General features: G+C 41.0%; 1 protein-coding gene across 1 annotated transcript in view; it reads left to right on the top strand.

The window, feature by feature from the left end:
- Positions 1-24,234, top strand: part of fbxw7 (F-box and WD repeat domain containing 7) — a 162,297-nt gene that overhangs the window by 7,727 nt on the left and 130,336 nt on the right. The window contains exon 2 of the mRNA XM_015975849.3: positions 22,449-22,605. The gene's annotated coding sequence lies outside the window, so the exon portion shown is untranslated. The remainder of the gene's footprint in view (positions 1-22,448; positions 22,606-24,234) is intronic.

Below are 24,234 nucleotides of genomic sequence, written 5' to 3'. Positions count from 1 at the left end.
GGAATTTGCCCAACCAGTCTACATGTATTTTGTGGATTTGGAGAAGGCGTTTGACCGCGTTCCTCGGGGGGCCCTGTGGGGGGTACTCCGGGAGTATGGGGTACCAGGCCCTCTGATATGGGCTGTTAGGTCCCTGTATGACCGGTGTCAGAGCTCGGTCCGCATTGCCGGCAGTAAGTCGGGCTCGTTCCCAGTGAGAGTTGGACTCCGCCAAGGCTGCCCTTTGTCACAGATTCTGTTCATAACCTTTATGGACAGGATTTCTAGGTGCAGCCAAGGTGTGGAGGGCATCTGTTTTGGTGGCCTGAGGATCAGGTCTCTGCTTTTTGCAGATGATGTGGTCCTGTTGGCTTCATCAGAACGTGATCTTCAGCTTTTGCTGGAGTGGTTCGCAGCCGAGTGTGAAGCAGCTGGGATGAGAATCAGCTCCTCTACATCTGAGACCATGGACTTGATTCGGAAAAGGGTAGAATGCCTTCTCCGGGTCAGGGATGAGGTCCTGCCCCAAGTGAAGGAGTTTAAGTGTCTCGGGGTCTTGTTCACGAGTGAGGGAAAACTGGAGCGTGAGATCGATAGGCGGATTGGTGCTGCGTCTGCAGTGATGCGGGCATTGTACCGGTCTGTCGTGGTGAAGAGAGAGCTGAGTCAGAAGGCGAAGCTCTCGATTTACCGGTCAATCTACAATCCTACCCTCACCTGTGGTCATGAGCTTTGGGTAGTGACCGAAAGAACGAGATCACGGATACAAGCGGCTGAAATGAGTTTTCTCTGAAGAGTGGCTGGGCTCTCCCTTAGAGATAGGTTGAGAAGCTCGGTCATTCGGGAGGGGCTCGGAGTAGACCCGCTGCTCCTCCACATCGAGAGGAGCCAGTTGAGGTGCCTTGGGCATCTGGTCAGGATGCCTCCTGGACGCCTCCCTGGTGAGGTTTTCCGGGCACGTCCAACCAGGAGGAGACCTAAAGGTAGACCCAGGACACGGTGGAGGGACTATGTCTCTCACCTGGCCAGGGAACGCCTTGGGATTCCCCCGGAGAAGCTGGTCCAAGTGGCTGGGGAGAGGGAAGTCTGGGCCTCTCGACTTAGGCTACTGCCCTCGCGACCCAACTCCGGATAAGCGGATGAAAATGGATGGATGGAGATATATATATATATGTATGTATATATATATATATGTATGTATATATGTGTATGTATGTATATATATGTATATATATATATATATATATATATATATATATATATATATATATATATATATACATACTAGGGCTGCACGATATTAGGAAAACCTGCGATATTCGATAAGTGCTTAATATTGCGATATCGATATTACTTGCGATAAATGAACAAATACTAAAGTATGCAGTGTTGATGTCGTCTGGCGTGTGACGTCTGCTCTGGGTTCAAAGCAAACAAAAACTAATGCATGAATTCCATTACAACATAACATTTTTATTGCAAAAATATGCAGCTGCACCTAGGGCTGGGCGATATGACGATTTTAGACCATTTTACGATCTACACATCTGACGGTCTGTCATTTTTGAGAGAACTTTTTATCACGATTCACAGCTCTGCTGTTGAAATTCTGCCTCTGAATGAAAAGGAAACTTACCTCAGGCGAATGGTACCGACCGAGCACCGATTCACGTCATTTCAAACGGTGCCTCGTTTCGGTACCCGTCCTTCATAACGAGAACTTGCCAAGACAGCTGCGCATGCGCAAGAGCGTTATGTCGTCGGTCGCTGCGAGCGAGTTGTAAACAGAGCAGCATGGTAGAAAGAACGCACGCTAACGCTTGGGTCCACTTCACTAAATGTGATGGGTAACTGGGTGATGATGAAACCAGCGACAGACAACGATCTAAGTGAGACATCCTCATCTTAATCTGCTCCGGTAGGTAAATAAAATGTTTAAGATAACGTTACCTTGATATGTTAGCTTCCGTTTCGCTAATGGTACGTTCGCTTTCTCCTCGGAGCTCCGAATTTCCGACTAGAAGAACATGAACGCGCTCTAAAGTTTGGCTTCACTTTACTAAATGCGACGGGTGAAGATGAAACCAGCAACAATGATCTAAGTGTGAGGCATCATCGTTTTAATCTGCTCCAGCAGCTAAATAAACTGTTTAAGATAACGTTAGCTTGATATATTAGCTTCCATTGCCACCATTGTTATCAGCTAATAGTGCGTTCGCTTTCTCCTTGGAAATTCTAACTTCCAAGTAGGAAAAATCAAGTGAAAAAAGACGGCAAAAGGAATGAAGATACACAGTAAATTTAGTTCACAGTAAAGATGTTTGCTTCAGTTTAATTATCAGCTTATAAAACTACAAGGACGATGTTAAAATACAAACAGTTGTATGTTATTTATTGTGATATTTATCAAATATTGTTATATATTGAGAAAAATATATATTTAATTATAAAGAGAATTAAAATAATAAACACTCAAAAGTATCTAAAATTGGTACCGTTAAGTACCGGTATCGATTCGTAGGTACCGGGAATTAGTACCGGATCGATTCAAATGTCAAAGGTACCCATCCCTAAACACACCTTTGTTTTACCTTTAACCAATCAGAGTGAGTCATAGTAATATATTAGTGCCCCGCTTGTTTTCACCTGTGTGTGAACAAACATGGCTTCGGCCGCGGCTGAGAGCGACAACGAGGTTTTCGTTCCGAAGAGGAACGCCTCGTCCGTTATATGGAACTGGTTTGGTTTTTCACCAGATGACAAAGGGCAGCGAAACGTCATTTGCAAGGAGAGCGTCAAGGCAAGCGATGGCAACACCACAAACTTGTTTAATCACTTGTAAAGAAGGCATCCCAAACAATACAATGAGAGCCAGCTGGCAGCTAAAGCTAAAAAGCCTGCGGCTGCAGCGGCTAGCGCTTCTTCTAGGCAGCAAACGCTAACAGAAACACTCACAAAACTCTCCCTATGGCAGAGACAGCAGACGATGGAACAGCATGACAGATGCAGTGACGTACCACTTGGTTAAAGATTTGTGTCCCGTGCGAACAGTAGGAGTGGGATTTAAGAAAATGATAAAAACATTGGATCCGCGCTACGAGTTTTCCAGCCGCAAGTATTTTTCGAACACAGCCATTCCACGCATGTACGCTGAATGCAAAGTGAGAGTTGCAGAAAATATTCAGAATGCGCAGTTTTTTGCTACCACAAGCGATCTCTGGTCCAGCCGCACATCAGAGCCGTATTTGAGCTTAACTATCCACTACATGAGCAACTGGGAGCTACATAGTATTTTGAACAAGTTAATGTTTGCACAAAACGTTTGCAATTGACATGTTTGCACTTTAAATATGTTTACGTTTTTAATTTATGTTAAGTTACTTGAAAAACGAGAAAAACTGATTTTTGTAATTGTTTCTCTCAGGGCTTTTATCATCTCTGGTGTGAGTTTAAAATATAAGTGTGTTAGCACTGTGTTTATTATCCCTAATATGAATAAATGTTTATTTATTCAATGTTTCTCTTCTTTAATACACAATTGAAGTTATGCTATTCATGGATAAAAAAATCGTGATAAAATCGAAATCGTGATAAAATATTGGGAAAATCGTGATATTCTATTTTTGCCATATCGCCCAGCCCTAGCTGCACCTGCTACTGTATTAGCAGCAAAACAACAAACTGCATGCATGCAGTTTCTCAGTGACTTTAAAACATCACCTCCACCACAAAACTTTTTCTGATGCTCCAAATACAGAAAAACATCCCTTACCAGGGTTTTTAGAATAAATAAAAATATCAGAAAATAAGTTTAAATGTTAAATAATAGTTAACATCACTTAAATGCAACAGCAAATTCTCTCATTGCTACTGAACATTTTCTCCACTTATGTGGTTATGATATAAGGCTGTTGCTGCTATTGGGAAGTGAACTGTGCTGGGCCAAACTAGGAGAATATTAAGATTTTCTGAGGGAAAGAGAAAAACAATTGTCTACCTTTCAGAAGAGGAACTGGCAAAAAAACTACATGGAAAATATGTGAAAACGTTTGTTTTTAACCCCAAATTGAACAAGTTTACCTAGATCTTAGGTGTGTTCTTGCTGTGTCTTTGTAAATCCATGCTTTCGTTCTTTTTTAAACACAGAAACAGTTTTGTTTACCTGTTTGTAGCTACGGTTTCGCCGACAGCTGCCGGCTTCTTCAGGCTGACGCTGAAGACGCTGCCGGCTTCTTCAGCGTCAGCCTGAAGAAGCCGGCAGCTGTCGGCGAAACCGTAGCTACAAACAGGTAAACAAAACTGTTTCTGTGTTTAAAAAAGAACGAAAGCATGAAGTTTACCTAGATCTTAAAAAGCAGCTCAGTTGATGAAACTGCAACTATGATTCTGATAACAAGCTAACAAACTGAACTAGCTCCTCTAAGATAACCGGCTAGCAGAGCTTCTGACTGACAGTTTATGTGCAGCAGCAAATCAACTATCCTGATTAACAAGGTTATAAAAGCTCATAAAGGAAAAATCACTTTGATGTGTGGGGGAACCTTTCCAGGCCCTCTTTAGCAGGGTGGGACTGGGAGGAGAGTGCTGAAGCCTTTTAGCTGGAAGCTAACCGGAGCCTGGGACTAACATCACCACCCGGTGGAACACTAGCGACATGAAGGTGGGTTGGTTCACCGGCACGTGTCGGAGTCAGCCCGGTTATTATCAGCTGCTTAACGACACCGAGCGGACTCACGTTCACGTTTAAAAGCAGCGCTGATTCCAGAAACCTGAGCACAAAGTGCGTTCGTTGCTCTGAGCCAGCATGACGAACAAGGGAACCACCCATCCTAAGGGTCTACATAGGGGGCGGGCGTATTACGTGAAAGGACCCATCTGATTGGCCGCATATCAGAAGTAGGGCCCGACTGATATGCTTTTTTTGGGACCGATACAGATATAAAATTTTTAACAAAGGCCGATAGCAGATACAATGGCCGATAAATCTCCCTCACAAAAAAAAGAAATAAATACAAATGTTCTTAAGATTAAACCCTTCATTCTCTGCCTTTTTGATGCTAACTTATTTCTATATTACACACCAAAGAACTGTTTCAATTAGGGCTGCAACTAACGATTATTTTCATAATCGATTAATCTGTCAATTATTTTTTCGATTAATCGGTTCGTTATTGTTTAGCTATTTAACCTATACAAGTGATGAATACATTTCAGTTAAGAAAAAGAAAAACATAAGAGAATTGTGCAGTTGACTGCAATCTATTTTATTGCACATGAACACAGTCAGCGGTGTAAAATGAGCTAAACAGTGCAAAATATCAGTCCAGAATAATTTTTTGGCATCAAAATATAAAAGGTAAATTCCATAAAAAATAATGTAGAATTGCTGGAGGGTGAGTGTCTTGTTCCCCATGTAGTTGTCCATTGTTGCTTGTTTTTTTTTTCTGCATAAGAAACACAAATAGACTGAAATAAGTACACATATAAAATAAAGCAGCACACACACTACAACACTAAATCAATATTATATTATTTGAATTAATTAACAATATACAGTGATCATTTATTTTGACAAAAATGTGTTGTGAGGCGTTTTACAGCGTTAGATAGTAAAACAGCCTTTTAATAGTAAAAAGATTACTTTCTGAATTTCTCCTGTATTTAAAAATTTAAAGCGTACAACTATGCCGCGTTATATTCACCTGGACACAGCTCGTCTGTATATTTTTCTCTGCGGAGTTGTCCTTTTTGAATGAGGAACATAGTTATGGGTTTGTGTAGTTTTTCTCTTAACGAGAACATTCTTATAAACAGACGTGCTAAATTTGGCAAGCGCATGATACACAACACGGAGGAGATTCACGAGTGCATCTAGTCAATCAGAAGTAGAACACCGTAGACTGACGCGGCAAAAAAACATGTTTAACATCCACTATAACGAACTCAGCTAAAACACTAAGTCCCAAATTTGATCTGCGTGTAGTGATGGACCACTATTTACTTACCGGGCTGGCTCTTCCTCTGCTGCATCAGCCCCCACATGTTTTCGTCTCAAATGTTCACTTAGGGATGTCGTGCTTCCGTGCCATGCTAGATGGTTTTTGCATATTTTGCAGGTCACCCGTCTTTTCATGGCATTTAGAGTGAAGTGCTCCCATACTCGTGAGGTTTTTGTCCAGGGTTTCTCTTCAGTTTTGTCGCTTCTATTTTTCTTCCGTATTTATTCTTGTTCCGCCATCTCTCACAGCAAGATGCGCGTCAGTAACATGTTACGTCATGAAAACCAAGGGCACTTGTTGGCTCGTTTCTTCTTCTACGGCTCCACTGGTAGATCAGTTGCTCATTACTGCCACACACTGGCGGCAAATTTAACAGCTTGTAACCGATGTCAGATTGTGGTAAAAATAGACTTTATGCGGTAAAATGTGATTTTTAAAAAACTAATCGATGACTAAAAAAGTGGTAAACTATTTTAACAATCGATTATAATCGATTAAATCGATTAGTTGTTTCAGCTCTAGTTTCAATTACTCACTAGGGTTTGCAAGTAATGCAAATAAGATTTATTTTGCAATCTCAAAAACAACAGAACACACAAACTCAGTCAGTATTAATCTAACATTCAAGTTTTTTGTTTTCTGAGTCTGTGGAGTTTTATACTTTTGTGTTTTGATCCTTTCCAAAGCAGACAGTATTAGGCAAATAAAAATAAGACGCGTTAAATGACTAGTATGTGGCAATTTATCAGATTCAGATTTCAGATTTATTGGCCAAGTAAAATTACATTTACAAGGAATTTGTCTTCGGTAGATGTTCACTCTCTAAAACATACAACAATCATATTAAATGAGAATAAAAATACCTAAAAACACATAAGAACATGTATACCCACACACATGTTCATTTACGCACACACCTATATACATATATACATACCCACACACACACGCACGCACGCGCGCACACACACACACACACATATCCATAAGCATACTGATTAAGTATTATAAACTATAGTAAAAGGATGGTAAAAGAATCTACAGATTCAGGAGAGAAATGGCTGAAGGAAAGAAACTGTTCTTGTGTCTGGTAGTTTTTGTGTACAGTGATCTATAGCGTCTGCCAGATGGGAGGAGATGGAAGAGAGTAGATGCAGGATGTGTGGCATCTTGGACAATATTCACTGCCTTTTTCCTGGTCCTGCTGATGTACAGTTCCTGGACAGAGGGCAGTTGGGCACCAATGATTTTTCCTGCTGTTTTAATAATACGCTGTAGTCTGCATTTGTCCATTTTTGTGGCTGACCCAAACCAGACAGTGATGGATGAGCAAAGTATGGATTCGACTGCAGCAGTGTAGAAGATGATCAGCAGCTCTTGTGGTAGGCCGTACTTCCTTAGTTGCCATAAGAAATACATCCTCTGCTGAGCCTTTTTGAGGATGGAGTTGATGTTTGTTTCCCACTTCAGATCCCTGGAAATGATAGTTCCCAAGAACTTGAATGAGTCCACCATTGACACTGTAAACCCTTATGTAAAATATAAGGCTGAAAAAATACAATAGATTTATTCTACTGAAGAGAGGAATGTTTATTTTCTCGTATTACCGCCCCTAGTCCTCGCCCAGCTAGGGAGAGCAGGGGGGGACTCCCTGCACAGCGTTTCATTGCTTTGTTGCCAACCCCCCCTCGCCCGTCCTCAGCTGCGACAACGGTCGTGTGCCGCCGAAGTGCCGTGAAACGGGGACGGCCTTCATTCGTCGCCCTGGTTATCCTATTCTGTAGGCCACATGGGCCGCCGAAGCGCTGCGCGCTGGCGCTCCAGCCCGCACAGTGCAGCGATTGTTTCGGCGTCTGCACTATTTTTTTCGTGAGCCGCGGGTGAACCGCGTGAGTTTGAAAAGACTGCTGAAGAAGAGCGGAGGAAATTGTCTGAGAATATTCCAGAATGTCTACCAGAAAAAGGCCAATGTTACTTACAGGGTCCGAAATTAAATGTTTTACTCACCGGCCAAGTTGGCCGGTAGATGATGAAAATCTACTGGCCAAGCATATTTTTTACCGGCCAAAATTCTAAATGATTTAGATCTACCTAAAGCATGTTATTCTATATTATGTTGATTCCAAACAGAGTGACAAATAATTAAAACATCAATTAATAAGAAAAACAACTCTTTTGTCATTTTTACTATTTATTTATTTATTTTTAGAGATGTTTTTCATTGAAATCTAGTCAGACACCTTGTTTTCTCTGTCCATGAAGTCTGGCCTCCTGCTTCTGACACAGTCTTTGTGCCAAAGCATTACAGCCTCTTTGGGTCATAGTCCTTGATCTCTGGAGAACACAGCTGCACCATGAGAATATCTGAAAGTGTGTCAGGGCTAGGGTTGTCACGGTAACCAGTGTAGCGGTAAACCCCGGTAAAAAAAGTAGACAATAATAATAACCGTCTTGTTTTTAAAAAAAAAAATCTCGGTGGATTACCGTGGCTGCGGTGTAGGCGCGGTGACCCTCACCAGCCACCGTATCATCTGCTGAAGTTGCCGGCGGCACATGCGCACTTTGTTGTTTACGACCAAAACTTTCTTTAAGCTAAAGCTGAAATAATGGCCAGAGGAGACGGCGGCACTCGGGACATTTATTATCCCTCAAAGAAGACAAAGTCGGAAGTATGGGCATTTTTTGGATATTTGAAGAATGCCGAGGGACAGTCGTTAGAAGACGGCTATCCTGTTTGCAGCACGAGCAGAAAAAGTGTCTGTGATAGGCAGCAATGCTACATGGCCATTGTAATGTAGCCATTGTCTCACGACTCCGCCATCTCCAGTTCGCCACTGGTCCTGGTGGTTTTTCTTCCAGTTCGACGAGTTTTCTTTTGGAAGGCTGGCTGACTCCAGTTAAAAATCGCCACATTTCACCGCTAGTTTTAACACGAAGCTAACTGCTAACTTGATAAACTGAATGGGATAGGTGGAAATGACGTTGGGTGCGGCGCTCACGTTTCGCGTACGTTTGTGTACGTTGCGTGCAGGCGGGAGGAGTATCAGAAATCCATGGAAGATGACTGATAAACATAACTAATTTGGTGCAAACATTTACTCGCCAGGTGGCAGGTAGAGCTCAAAAATTTACTCGCCAAATGGAGCAATTTGCTCGCATTTGGCGAGTGGCGAGTGTTAATTTCGGACCCCGGTTACTTACTTACTGCCCTGCATGACTAAAGGGGAAGCAGCGTGAGCTCTGCATAGAGCGTAATGCTGCGGCAGTTTTTTTAAATTGTACTTTTTCAGGTTAACTTTTCACGAGGCACACAATAAACTTAGGAAGCATGTTGAGGGGAAACATACTTTTGTCATTGCTTATTTTACCGTTCAACTTACCACTGACACAACAAATATGCTTAAAACTGAAGACTTACCTCGTACTTCCTCATCACCGGCCTCTCTGCTTGACCGAATTGCTTCTGCTGCTCCGCTGCATGTGTGCTGTGATGGTGGCTCCACCCCCCGAGGAATGGAGCCACACAACATGAGTTCATAAAGCTGGTGCCATCTGCTGGATAGGTAGCGCAATATCGGCCATATCGGCCGTCTTTTTGGCCGATAGCCCTATATCGGCCGGGCCCTAATCAGAAGGGCTACATTTAATTGGTCAAATAATACTTCCGCGTTAAAAAACCGAGCTGGTTTACAAAAAGTTGATGTATGACACAGATGGAAATGTTGAACCAAACATTTATCGCCGTTTTTGACATGCTTTGCGATGGGCCTATCACACGTCCTGTTATCGCATGACGATAATTTTTCGATATATTGTGCAGCCCTAATGTATACACTAAATAAACTTTTCAGTCATGAAGGGAAAAACAGTCTTGCCCTACCATAGATATGGTGTGTGCGTGTGTGTGTGTGTGTGTGTGGGGGGGGGGGGGGGACCAGACAGGAAGTGAGGAAGCCTTTCTGAAGAAGTCCTGAAGGGATCTCCTGTCTCAGAAACTCCCTCTGAGTGTGTAACCTAATGGAGTCGTCAAGCTGGACTTGGTGGCAACAAAAGACAAAGTATAAAAACATCAGGACACAGCTGAGAAAGGGTCATGCTAGAATTAGTTTGCACACTTTTAAATTCCAACACACACAAGAGCTTTCACCTCTGCTGGGCTCTCTCTTGAAGGCCTCGAGACAAGTAGCAAGAATAGAGCTTTAATACAAACATGACCACTGTCACACATGTATTTATCGATGTAAATTAGCATTTTTTGGTCATTTTACTTTCTCACTTTTATCAAATTACTGAACATTTAATAATCTCTGTTTAGTAACGTAACGCAGTGGGTTTACTGGTGTGGGTGTGTGTTTACAGTGTTGAGTGACCCTTTGCTCTGTGTCTGCGAGGCACTAAAAGGATTTTAATAATTCAGAGCTGTGTATGTAGTCCAGCTGGTTTGTGAACAGAGGAAGACATTTCCGTGGCACATAGCTTTGATGTGGGCTGTGGTGTGAACATCAGGTGACGGTGTGCAGACGACAGGAAGCTGACAGTGTTGGACACAGAGTGAGTCAAAAATGTCCCTTTAGAAATGTGCTATGACAGGTTTGATTGCACACCACAGAGTAAACAAAAGAACTGAAGAAGTCTCTGTTCTCTGCCAGGAGAACAACTTTTTCTTTTTGCTTGTTGAACATTACTTCAGCTCGAGTTCTTGGCTTCTGCAGCTTGAAACGTGTGTGGATTTTGTGGATTTGAGCGCAACTAAAAATCTTAAACTTGGTGTTTAATTAACAACACACAGGTTCCAGCTTGGTTAACACAACCTCAGTAGAGTAACATAAATAGAAACTGCAGGCTTTGTGAGATGTACTTCAGAAATCATGCATTTAGATGTCTATGCAGATATTATTAGCATTCCGATGTTTCATCATATCCATTTACAGAAAATCCAGTTACACGTTGGAAAAGTGCAGCAAACCTTTGGTGGTTGGCGATAGGGGGCAATACTGTCGGATTAGATTTGTGCCAATAGGATCAAGAAAAACACTTTGAAGATCAAACAAATCTGATCGATTGAGAGAAAAAAAATTGTTTCAAAAGAAAAACTTACGATCTGAATCAACTTCTTAAAATGAGTAACAAAGTATGTTTCCTTTTCTTAAAAACAAATGTCAGATCTGTATACTGGTAAGAAATTTATTATCAAACATACTCACTTAGATAATTATTCAGTCAGAGTTACATCATATAATCCATTCGTTTCACTGCAAAAGGAGCAGGCAGAACTATGAACTTGTTTAGTCCGTCCAAGTAACATGGAATAAAAAATACATGTATCTGTATGTAAATGTAGTTTAAATGTCTTCCCACAATAGTTCATGTAGATTCTGTCTGGGTTATACCATAAAAATCCTGCAGTTCCACTGAAAGAGTATTTACCTGCAAAACAGCCTGTTAGCTCAGCTTTCTGCTGCTTCCTCTGTAGCAAGTTAGCAGTACACAGGTTAGCTCCAGTAGCTGCAAAGTCTCTGATGTTCCACAGGTTCCTGAAAAATTAGCAAACTTATTAACATAAACTGCAATAATTATTTCCATGAAACCAGTAATGAATATGTTAAGATGAGTTTTTAATACGTCTCTCTGGAACAGTAGACCATTGTCCTGAGGCTAGCACAATGGCTTGCTTAGCAGCTAGCTAGTGAGCTAACGTCTGGTTAAAACCAACATAAAAAGTGGCTTAACTTACAGATTAACGAAGAAAAGATAAAATATATTATCAATACTCACTTTAGATTAGGGCTGCAACAACGAATCGATAAATTCGATGAAAATCGATTACTAAAAGCGTTGGCAACGAATTGCGTCATCGATTCGTTATGTCGCACAACTCTTCCAAAAGCGCCCCCCCCCCTTCCCGCCCGCCGTTGAGCGCAGACCAGAGCAAGTCAGATCAGCGCGAGGGAGAGCCGCAGATCAGCGCGAGGGAGAGCCGCAGATCAGCGCAAGGGAGAGCCGCAGATCAGCGTGAGGGAGAGCCGGTAGCGGCAGATCAGCGCGAGGGAGAGCCGGCAGACTTGCGCTGCTGCGAACCGGTTCCGCATTGTTGCACAGCGATCCAGGCAGCTGCTTCCAGCGCACGGTCCATTCTCAAAGTGGCGTAACCAAAAAACTATAATTAGCACACGATCGTTCATGTCCGCTCATGTTCTCTATTTTCTGTCTTATTTGTGCCTGAAGCTCGCTACTGCGGAGCTCATCACCTGTGCTGTGGTGATTTCACCTCACGCAGCATCGAAAACGCGCTCTGCGCTTTTCGGTCAGGAGATCCCTTTGATCTGCTCAAAAGTAACTGATGAGGTGAAAAGGTAAGAATCCAGGCAACAGATTTTCTGGAGAATTAAGAGGAGAAGCAGGAAGAAGAGAGACAGACAGGACAGGAAAATAGTTCAATAAAAACAAGAAAACAAAACAAAGTGTTGAAAAGTAAAATGTAGGTAGATTTATCTCCACAACACGTTTTTACCAGTAAAAAACAATAAGTTATACACATGTCATATTTATACATCTGATACAATTCAGGTCACCTTCAAAACTCAGTCACACACCCAGGGCCGTTTCAAGACATTTTGGGGGCCAAGGCAAAATGACCCCCCCCCCCCCCCCCCCCAATAACTGGGCTCCCCAGAAGCCTCTGTGTAATTCATACCCTCTCCAGTAGTGTTAGTTATATGGTGTTTATAAAAGCCCCTCAGACATTACTGACATGTTCTAATATTATCAGATGAAAAACTAAATTATCAGACATGCTGTCTCATCTGCTTCTTTTATAAACTTGCAAAAAGTATCAAAACTATTTGAAAGCCGCTATTTGTGGATTCTCTGAAAGTTTCCATGGAGTGTGTGACAACTTATTTTTTCATTGATCCTATCGTCTAATCTCACAGCTGAAACAAGCATCCTTAATAATCTGTGCACAGGAAGCTTACCGATGCTGTAGTAAAACAAAAGGTATAATAATTTATTATTAATAAAACCTTGTTGCAGCACTAAAGCAGAAAAATTAGATTTTGCATTAAATATGCAAAATATTTACATATGAATTGTTTTAGAGCCCTTTAATTGGCAGAATCTGATATTAATTTAGTTCTTACAAAAAATGGGTCCCAACGTGGTTTGTGTGGCGTTGCCATAGTGTGACGTCATAGGCACAGATCCCCTGTCCTCTTGTTTGGAAATGGAAATATGGTCACCCTACATTACACAAACTGTCCACCCGGGCTTTTGCACTGCACAGAGACGCTTCGCTGCCTACGACTGAACGTCAGTTGAGTCAGTCTCATGCAGACTGACCAATGAAGAGAGGGCCTCAAGTTAAGACCCTCTCCTCATTGGTCAGTCCACACGAGGTGGGTCAAAGGTTACTCTGGGCGGGTTACGTGTTGTCAGGCATTCAAGTATTGAGTATATTTACTGCATATTACAGTAAAATATTCTGTATGTGACCACATTATGGTGATCCTTGGGTCGTGATGATGGAGCCCTTGAATATTGTTGCCCAGGGTACAACAAAGTGTTAATCTGGCACTGGTTCCACCATCACATTCCCGCAGAAACTGGTTGATAACACCGGGGCCAGACTACTAGCATGTGGTTTTACAACCACAATGTCCTCAGAAGCAAAAACGCTTTTAAAAGGGAGGGAGGAGTCCTAACTGTTGCTGCAGGCGTGTTGTGTGAGAGTGCAGTTATATACTGGTTAATGTATTTTTGGGTTCAGTTGCTTTCATGTGGCCTAATGTGAGTCTATTTGGGATCATTGGAATGATCAGCAGCATCTCTTGATGTGACTTTATGGCAGTTGCCCAGGGCATCATCGCAAGGAGGATGGCATTCATTTACTTTTGTTTTATTTGGTATTTTTTCAGTCATTTTTGGAAATAGTGATCAATTTTGATTAATTCACAGCCTATGTTTAATTACATTTAAAATAAATGTCAACAGATGAGATCAAACAAAACAGATGAGAATTGCCCTTAAGCTGTTTAACTTGGACCAAGCATTTTAGGTCACAGATAGATGTAGCTTAGGGTCTCTGTCTATACACCTTATAAGACAATTTAGGTGATGGCATGTTGTTTTTCTGCTATTGAACTGTTTTCTAATAAAGTTGTGTTAAATAAATTGAAGGAAGGAGAGAAATAACGTTTCCCTAGCAGTTTTTAAAAATTTCCCCATGTAATCCGATTAATCGATTAATCGTGTCGAGACCCCATCCGATTAATCGATTATCCAAATAATCGTTTGTTGCAGCCCTACTTTAGATCCTCAGTAGACACCACAGACAGCAGAAATAACGTGTTTGGGGCTCAAAATTCCTGTCGTTAACCGAGGTGGGAAAAAAAAGTCTTGGTGGCTTCATCACTTCCGGGTCACTGAACTGTCACTCAAGAGAAACCACTGTCCTATGGGAGAGAACTTCTCAGAAGTCCCACCCACCCAAAAGTGTTGTGTCAGAATTGCAACCAAAAACTCAGGGATTGCAAAGGAGAAAGCCAGAAAGTGTAAGTGCAAATCTGGTAGTGAGAGCAAAGCTGTGAGCAGCGAGAACGAAACTAAGGAAATTGATAACAAAAACACATAGAGGCAAACAGAAAAAGGAAACATACGTTGTTACTCATTTTAAGAAGTTGATTCAGATAGTAAGTTTTACTTTTGAAACATGTATTTTTCCTTTAGTCAATATTTTTGTTCTGTCAATTTCTTAATTTTTGTTTGACCGTCAAAGTGTTTTTCTTGATCATTTGAAGAAGTTGATTCAGATCGTAAGTTTTTCTTTTGAAACAAATGTTTTTTCTCTCAATGTCTTAAAATTTGTTTGCTCTCCAAAGTGTTTTTCTTGATCCTATTGGCACAAATCTAATCCCATACAGTACATACCTAAATCATTGCAATCAAGCTGTATTTTTGTGTTCGAGTAAGACTTAACCAACGGATGGCCATTAGGGTCAAAAATCCCTAGGGGACTACTTCATCATATCATTCAACCTCCAGTGATATGCAGACAAGCACATCAGACTCCCTTTCATCACAGGCAATAAGCGAAGAGGTAAAGCAACAATGTTTATCAATGGGAAAAGTTTTGTCACTGCTTGTGACAAATCAGTAAATGGGTTTTGTCCTCAGGGGTCACGTAGAAGGAAACATGTCATCTAATGTGGCGTCGCCCAAAGATTTAGACCTGGGCGCATGTAGGGATGGGTACCTTTGACATTTGAATCGATCCGGTACTAATTCCCGGTACCTACGAGTCGATACCGGTACTTAACGGTACCAATTTTCGATACTTTTGAGTGTTTATTATTTTAATTCTCTTTTATAATTAAATATATATTTTTCTCAATATATAACCATATTTGGTAAATATCACAATAAATAACATACAAGTTTGTATTTTAACATCGTCCTTGTAGTTTTATAAGCTGATAATTAAACTGAAGCAAACATCTTTACTGTGAACTAAATTTACTGTGTATCTCCATTCCTTTTGCCGTCCTTTTTCATTTGATTTTTCCTACTGGGAAGTTAGAATTTCCGAGGAGAAAGCGAACGCACCATTAGCTGATAACAACGGTGGCAATGGAAGCTAACATATCAAGCTAACGTTATCTTTAACGGTTTATTTAGCTGCTGGAGCAGATTAAAACGATGATGCCTCAAACTTAGATCGTTGTCACTGGTTTTACCTTCACCCAATCACCCGTCGCATTTAGTAAAGTAAAGCCAAACTTTAGAGCGCGTTCATGTTCTTCTAGTCAGAAATTCGGAGTTCCGAGGAGAAAGCGAACGCACCATTAGCGAAACGGAAGCTAACAAATCAAGGTAACGTTATCTTAAACATTTTATTTACCTACTGGAGCAGATTAAGATGAGGATGTCTCACTTAGATCGTTGTCTGTCGCTAGTTTCATCACCCAGTTACCCATCACATTTAGTGAAGTGGACCCAAGCTTCAGCGTGCGTTCTTTCTACCATGCTTGCTCTGTTTACAACGGGCTCGCAGGGACCGGCGACATAACGCTCTTGCGCATGCGCAACTGTCTTGGCAGTACCGAAACGAGGCACCGTTTGAAATGACGTGAATCGGTGTTCGGTCGGTACTATGGAATTCGGTCGGTACCTTAAAAAGTACCGAATTCGGTATTCATCCCTAGGCGCATGTATATTTGACCTGATTTTTATGGTTATGTTATGAAGCCGCCAATATTTTTCAAAACTGGGCATCATTTAATTCATTTTAAACAACATTTTGATTGACATTTCCAGAGATTAACGATAAAAACTACACATTGTCTCTTTACAGTGCAAGTTTTCCTGAGAAACTGTCTTTTACTTGTTATTTTTTAAATATGATTTATCACTCTGAGTTTAACATGCAAGCTGAACGTAAAAATAATAGGGATGCACCAAAAACTCGGCCATCTAAAACTTTTGGCCCAAAAGTACATTTTCGGTTTTTGGCCTAAACACCAAAATAACCGGGGGGGAAAGTCCAAAACTGGCCCTCGGGTGAACCTCGTTTTCGTTTCACCCCTCGTGACAACTAGCTCTTTGCTTCATAAAACAGTAAATTCATACTGACTTCAAAAGTGAAGTTTTTTTTTCCTTTTAATAATGCTGTTTTATTACAAATGCTGTATTCTTATTAATTATGTGACACGGTTTTTACTTTCAGTTTCACGCCTACCGCGTTTGCCTGGCTTTTTTTTCTGCTTTTACTTTCCCACTACATCTGTCACTGTTTGCGGTGTTTTACCATCCTTTCTACAACCACCATGTCCTGAACATGGTGAAATAAGCTTTGGATCATGTGTGATCCGTATGAAGCACACACACTGTTGCTGCGTGCTGCTGCAGCGTCACTTGCTTCCTCACTGAACGAGTGAATATCTACATCCGCGGGAGAATAGTACTCTTCAGAATCAGTCAGCCATTACCAGACAAAGAGCTTTGTCAACAATGACCAGACCTGCATTTTCTCTAATTTATAATGATATTCGCTCTCTGTGCTCTGCTCGTCTCCTATTCTCATTCGGGAGTCTCACTTTGGGGGGCAGTTTTCAAACTCTATGAACTTCGAAAATTTCAATAGAAGCACCACATATTGTTGCACATCTTTACTGTCTTCTGGTATAAAGTAATACATTTATGGGAGATTATATTTGCAGCCGTGGCTCCTTTGACGCTAAAAGGGTTAATTTTACAGTACTTCCAATGCTATGGTTCTAATTATTGACATAATTCCTTTTGGTATGTTGGTTTTTGGCCTTGGTTTCCTTGTTTTTGGTTTCAGCCAAGAATGTTCATTTCAATGTAGGGCTGCACGTTATTAGGAAAACCTGCAATATTCGATAACAGTGCTTAAAATTGTGATATCGATATTGCTCACGATAAATGAACAAATATTCAATTCAATTCAAGTTTATTTATATAGCGCCAAATCACGACAAGAGTCGTCTCAAGGCACTTCACATAATAAACATTCCAATTCACAGTTCATTAAGCCAATCAGAAATAATGTTTCCTATATAAGGAACCCAGCAAATTGCATCAAGTCACTGACGAGTGTCAGTGACTATACAGCAATCCTCATACTAAGCAAGCATGCAGCGACAGCGGAGAGGAAAACTCCCTTTTAACAGGAAGAAACCTCCAGAGAATCCTGGCTCAGTATAAGCAGCCATCCTCCACGACTCACTAAAGTACGCAGTGTTGATGTCGTCTGGCGTGTGATGGCTGCTCTGGGTTCAAAGCAAACGAAAACTAATGCATGAATTCCATTACAACATAACATTTTTATTGCAAAAATATGCAGCTGCACCTGCTACTGTATTAGCTGCAGAACAACAAACTGCATGCATGCAGTTTCTCAGTGACTTTAAAACATCACCTCCACCATAAAACTTTTTCTGATGCTCCAAATACAGAAAAACATCCCTTACCAGGGTTTTTAGAATAAATAAAAATATCTGAAAATAAGTTTAAATGTTAAATAATAGTTAACATCACTTAAATGCAACAGCAAATTCTCTCATTGCCACTGAGCATTTTCTCCACTTATGTGGTTATGATATAAGGCTGTTGCTGTAACTGGGAAGTGAACTGTGCTGGGCCAAACTAGGAGAATATTAAGATTTTCTGAGGGAAAGAGAAAAACAATTGTCTACCTTTCAGAAGAGGAACTGGCAAAAAACTACATGGAAAATATGTGAAAACGTTTGTTTTTAACCCCAAATTGAACAAGTTTACCTAGATCTTAAAAAGCAGCTCAGATGATGAAACTGCAACTATGATTGAACTAGCTCCTCTAAGATAACCGGCTAGCAGAGCTTCTGACTGACAGTTTATGTGCAGCAGCAAATCAACTATCCTGATTAACAAGGTTATAAAAGCTCATAAAGGAAAAATCACTTTGATGTGTGGGGGAACTTTTCCAGGCCCTCTTTAGCAGGGTGGGACTGGGAGGAGAGTGCTGTAGCCTTTTAGCTGGAAGCTACCCGGAGCCACCACCCGGTGGAACACTAGCGACATGAAGGTGGGTTGGTTCACCGGCACGTGTCGGAGTCAGCCCGGTAAAAATGGTAAACGACACCGAGTGGACTCACGTTCACGTTTGAAAGCAGCGCTGATTCCAGAAACATCAGCACAAAGTGCGTTCGTTGCTCTGAGCCAGCATGACGAATAAGGGAACGGCACCGCAAACTCTGTTCGGGTGTTGCTTTCTAAAAGGGTCTATATAGGGGGTGGGCGTATTACTTGAACGGACCCATCTGATTGGCCGCATATCAGAAGGACTACATTTGATTGGTCAAATAATACTTCCGCGTAAAAACAGAGCTGGTTTACAAAAAGCTGATGTATGACACGTATGGAAATGTTTGAACCAAACATTTATCACTGTTTTTGCCGTGTTTTGCGATGGGCCTATCGCACGTCCTGTTATCTCGATGACGATAATTTTTCGATATATTGTGCAGCTCTATTTCAATGTATTCCTAAAAAATAGTCTTCTACCCCTATTTCCTGCATTAGCTGCAGTTAGATAATAGACGTGGAAACTGATTGGAAAAGCCAGTAAATGCCACATCACATAGAAAATTAGCATTCATGGACTCTTGACTCACAGCGGGGAAGGCTGTTGTTGATTTAGCATCCAGGAAAGAGCAGAGCACATCCTGGCTAGTAGAAGCTAACCATTAGCATTAGCAACTCCACAACATGGCAGAACTCCTCCAGGCTTGTGTTATTTGTGGAGAGATGAAACATCAACATTGTAAAGCAAACAGAATCAGTGATAAAATTACGCTGCTGTTGGTCAATCAATGATGAGATGTCAGAAAATAAGACTCCAAAACCTGCCATCAGAGATCAACTCACAAATCGACTACGCAAATATTTTATTATTCAAATTAGCTACGTGTTAATGTTAGATGCTGCTGGCTAAGTCAGGTCACAAAAAGCATTTGTCTGAGCCTAACTTGCATGGTTTTGTATTCTAGAGTTTTAGTTTGGTGGGCATGAACACTAAACAGTATCAAAGGTGAAGTAGAAAAGGCTTTGAAGGGAGGCCTCTTCCTCAGAGGTCCTGTTGGCATGGAAACGCCTGACTTTTTGAATGGAGGCTTGTCTTACTTGTCTGGTTAGAGGTTTCCCTATGTTTTCTTGGTCCAAAAGGACCCAGTTAGTCCTCCTTAAAAGGAGCTCATGCTGTTTGATTACCTGTTGATGTTGGGCTGCTCTTGTGCTTATATATAAAAAAAGAGTAAGAAAACTTTTTTCTGTGAACTTGGTCTTCAAAAGCAGTGTATCAATTTATTGCTGAGAATTTACTCCATTCATTTTCGTCTGCTTATCTGGGGTCAGGTTGTGGGAGCAGTAGCCTTAGTAGAGAGGCCCAGATTTCCTTCTCCCCAGCTACTTGGACCAGCTCCTCTGGGGGAGGAATCCTAAGGCGTTCCCTGGCAAGCTGAGAAACATTGTTCCTCCAGCTTGTCCTGGGTCTTCCTTTGGGTCTCCTCCCAGTTCGACGTGCCCAGAAAACCTCACCAAGGAGGTGCCCAGGAGGCATCCCGACCAGATGCCCGAGCCTCCTCAACTGGCTCCACTCGATTGACAGTAACTGTATTTCTTTTGTATGATGCAATTCAAACTCCGACTGCTAGGTGGCAACAGTTCTTATCGTATTCATTCTGATAGAAAAACAAGATCTCGCCATAACTTTGGATGTCTTAGGAGCGTCTTGCCTGTGTTTTCCAATGAAATTCAGTCCAAAAAATTGCAAATATCTTCTGGCTTTTAGTATGTCGCCTCGTCTCCCCTCTATTGTGATACTTCGTTTCACCTGATTCTTGCCGACACACGCAACCCTACGGCAAACTCCCATCATGTACATAGCAGACTTAACTTTCGTAGGAGATGGATATTTGGTTGAGATGAAAAAGTCAACAAAAGTAATAAAAGCATGCATTTTGTCATCCATCCTTATTACTTCAGGAATATTTTATCAGAAGAAGCACAAAATGCACCAAACCACTTCTCATCTTGTAATAGCTAATGTTTGTTTTATTTACCTTCAAAGGTCCGAATGAATGAACAGCCATCTTTTTTATTATATAAAACCCAAACAAAACTATTATCAGTGACTTGTCCTTTAAATATTATTAAATGTTTATTTTCTAAGAAAGCAACAAATAAACTTCAGTTCACCACAAAAGTACAATCCATAAAAGTGTTATAAACTATTAAAATCAAATATCAATAAATGAACAGGTCTCTGTCATGCTTCTATAATCCATGCTTCTATGGATCCAGTGTGGGGAATCATTGACCCATTTACTGATTTACTCTGCGAAGAAGCAAAGGCTTGTTTGTTCTTCATGTAAGTCTCACTCATATTCCACGAGCCCTGCAACAATGATCGTAAACATCAGTAAAAAACATCCTTAAAGGTGTGGTTGCTGAAAAACCATTTTAAATGATTTTTGATCATAATCGGTTACTTCTGAGTTTTTCATGCATTAGCTTCTGATAGAAAATAGACGGTAAAACTCTAGGATTGGAAAATCCTGACAGCTTGACGGCATTGTAAATTGGACTCATCCATATTGACTCAAGACAGGGAAGTTGTTGTTTTCTCTTCCAGGATCAGCTGAGAACGTCTCTTTCAACAGAAGCTAACCGCTAGCATTAGCAACTCAATCACATGGCTGAACCTCCTCCAGGCTTGTTATGAGATAAAACATCAATGTCCTCGAGCAAACAGAGTCAGTGGTAGAGTAGCATTGCTTTTATCCAATCCGAGGCAAGATGTCTAAATATCAGTAAATGAGGCTCCAAATCCTCCCGTTTGAAGCACAGCTCGGATGTTGCAGACTGGTCCTGCCGGGTCAGGGGTTTGCGGTTTCTTTAGTGCCCTGAGTTTTGCCTGCAAGGCATTCAATCGTACTAGAGACCACTGCAAATGTGTAGGGCTGGCTTGGGATCACACATGATTATGCATTGCATTATGGGATGTGCGCAGACATACTGATGGCCTTATGAGCGTAAACAAACTGTGAAAATAAACAATATGTCACAGAGAAGAAGCAGATTTGGGAGAAAGGAAGTGTTAAACAACATGCTAAAATCCCAAAAAGGATGCAGAATATACAGGGATATGTTAAACAGGGAAACTAGGGATCGGTATGTGGACTAAATCAATGTTTGGAGCTATCTTATTTGTGGTGTGAGCAGACCTTTTCACTAAAGGGGTGAGGGGGTTGTAGCCGTGGTGCTGGAATTTCCGCCACGCCTGAGCCTATGTTGGGGAAACACCGAGTTGTATTTTTCATTCCACCTGATTTTATTGTGATGCTGTACCTGTTTCTAATAGAAACTGTTTTAAAACTTGTTTTACGGTCCTTATTTCATGTCTTGTTGAATATCTTTGAACATGCACAGGGGAAATGATATCTATTATATATAGGAATGCCTTTGTTTGTTGTGATTAGATCTTCTCCCTCAGACGTGACCTGGGTGGCTTTCAGCTGGTGGACGCAGACAGCTGGCAGCCAGTTAAAGTGCCTTTAAGTCTATTAGAGAAGATAATCCTTCAGAGGGAATTCAGTGAACAGACAGAGCAGAGAAAACGTATCTGTCCCTCTACTTTTGGTGCTGTCCAGTTGTGTATCATGTACCTCCCCATTTCTGTAAATTTCATTACATTTTCCTTAAAAATATGCATCTTCCCTATGTTTTTTGTTGCTGCATTCATGAAAAGAAGAGCCTCCTATTACGACTTTGAGAATAGTAAGCAATATGAACGAAGTTGCCGGAGATCCTCTCAGATCTCCATTTTGTAAACATTTACAATAAATGTTAACATTTCTTTTCCCTTTTAGTGCTAAATCAGAAGTTTTCTCACCCTGGTTGCATTTTTTTCTCCAGCTGACTGTTTTCCACTTTCACCATTCCTGCCTCTGCTGGTGTCACGGCAACACTTCAAAGGAGAAGGTGGTCGGCGCTGCAGATAACACAAAGCACCCCTAACCCTCTAATCATTAAAGGGCCTTGGTAGACTCATTCACAGCTCCCTGACTGAGAGGTATGGCTGCTTGTTCTTGTTTCAGTTACTCTTCATTTGTTGCTTTTCTCTCTTGTCCTTTAGGGTCACATGTGTTGCACGTGAAATGCAAAGCAGGTTTTGTGTTTTTTTTATGACTGAAGTCATTTTCCCTTTCAGTAATCAGAATTAAATTTGAACTAGTCTGCAGCAGCTCAAGCTGCTAATAGCTCCAGCTTCAAATTGTCTTGTGATTTTAGAAGTTGAGGTTGCAGCTGGTTGGTGTAGAAAGCTGCGAGACTTCAAGGGAGAAGCGGTTGAGAAGGTGGGGCTGCAGAGGAAATGAGGCTGCATACCAGCTCTGATTTATGAGGTGTCTTTTATTCTCTTTGTACGTCTGGCTGCTTTGCAGCTGTTTTGGAGCTCTCAGTGAATTTTGTGATGTTTCAATAACCTGGCATAGATTACATAATTACATGGGTATTCAAAAGTTACATGTTGTGTGTGTCTGCTTTTACTTCCAGGTAAATCTAGGCTCCCTTTTCCACACATTTTAGCTGTTATTCTAAAGAGAAATGTCCTAATCAAAGCTTTTGTTTGGCACGGGTTGATTGCAACCAAAATGAAATGGGTTAATTCAAATCAGACAAGAAGTGTTTATATATATATATATATATATATATATAATCTGTATGACACTCCACCGCTGCTGAGTCAGAACATGTCAGCCTAACTGAGCTCAGAGTTCCCTCCAGAAATGGGAATCAAAAACGTTCCTACGGTCGGTGTCGGAATTATAATTAAACCAAGGTTTCGTTTTCTTTCTTTGAAAGTTTAGTGGATTTGGTCATCGTAAAAGAAAAGGATGTGTGAAAACAAATACATGAGAATGCTTTATTAAAGGTTATGATGACTTAATTACAGCTTTAATCTTGTGTTACTGTAACTCTATAGCTATTACTTCCTTTTTAATCGGATTAGATTAATGGTTGTTTAATTTAGAACAACAAAAGTTGTTAAGGGTTTAACATTCAGCAACTAAGAAATATACCGATCACATTTCATCAAACAGATTCAGCGACATATTTAATAGTTCCGTTTTGAATGATCTACAATCAATAAAAAACTTAAAATAAAAAAAATTGTGGTCCAATTTATTTATTTAGTCAATCATTCATGCAGAACTCACTCCAGTCCTTTTCTCTAGTAGTTCGTTCAATGCTACTCAATAATGGAGGCAGGATAAAGCCTAATTTATACTTCTCTGTCTGCGTTGGTTCGGAGACACGCAGCGCCGTTATGCGTTGGCACAAGAGCTCTCCAACGGGCTCGCAGAGGGTGACGGAGACTGCAAGCTTGTGATTAGTCAGGACACTGCTTCCTGTAAATTCATTAAGAGTGCGGCTTTTGCCCCCTCAAAAGTAAAAGATATTTAGTGGCAGACACGGAAAAGATTGAAGAATGCATGGTAGTAAAAGTCTGAAAATATGAACGTTTATTTACCCGTGACTGAAGGGGTACAAACTAGGGATGCACAACATATTGGCATCCATATCGGTATTGGCCGATGATGGTCATTCTTTAACATATCTGCATCCTGTTCGATAATAAAACTGGGCCAATACAATCGATATATTCTCTATCTTGTTTCCATTTGTGTATCTATTTTGG

Source organism: Nothobranchius furzeri, chromosome 7, assembly GCF_043380555.1.
Source record: "Nothobranchius furzeri strain GRZ-AD chromosome 7, NfurGRZ-RIMD1, whole genome shotgun sequence".
In the NCBI taxonomy this organism is placed as follows: Eukaryota; Metazoa; Chordata; class Actinopteri; order Cyprinodontiformes; family Nothobranchiidae; genus Nothobranchius; species Nothobranchius furzeri.
This window is presented reverse-complemented; position numbering and strand designations above follow the sequence as displayed.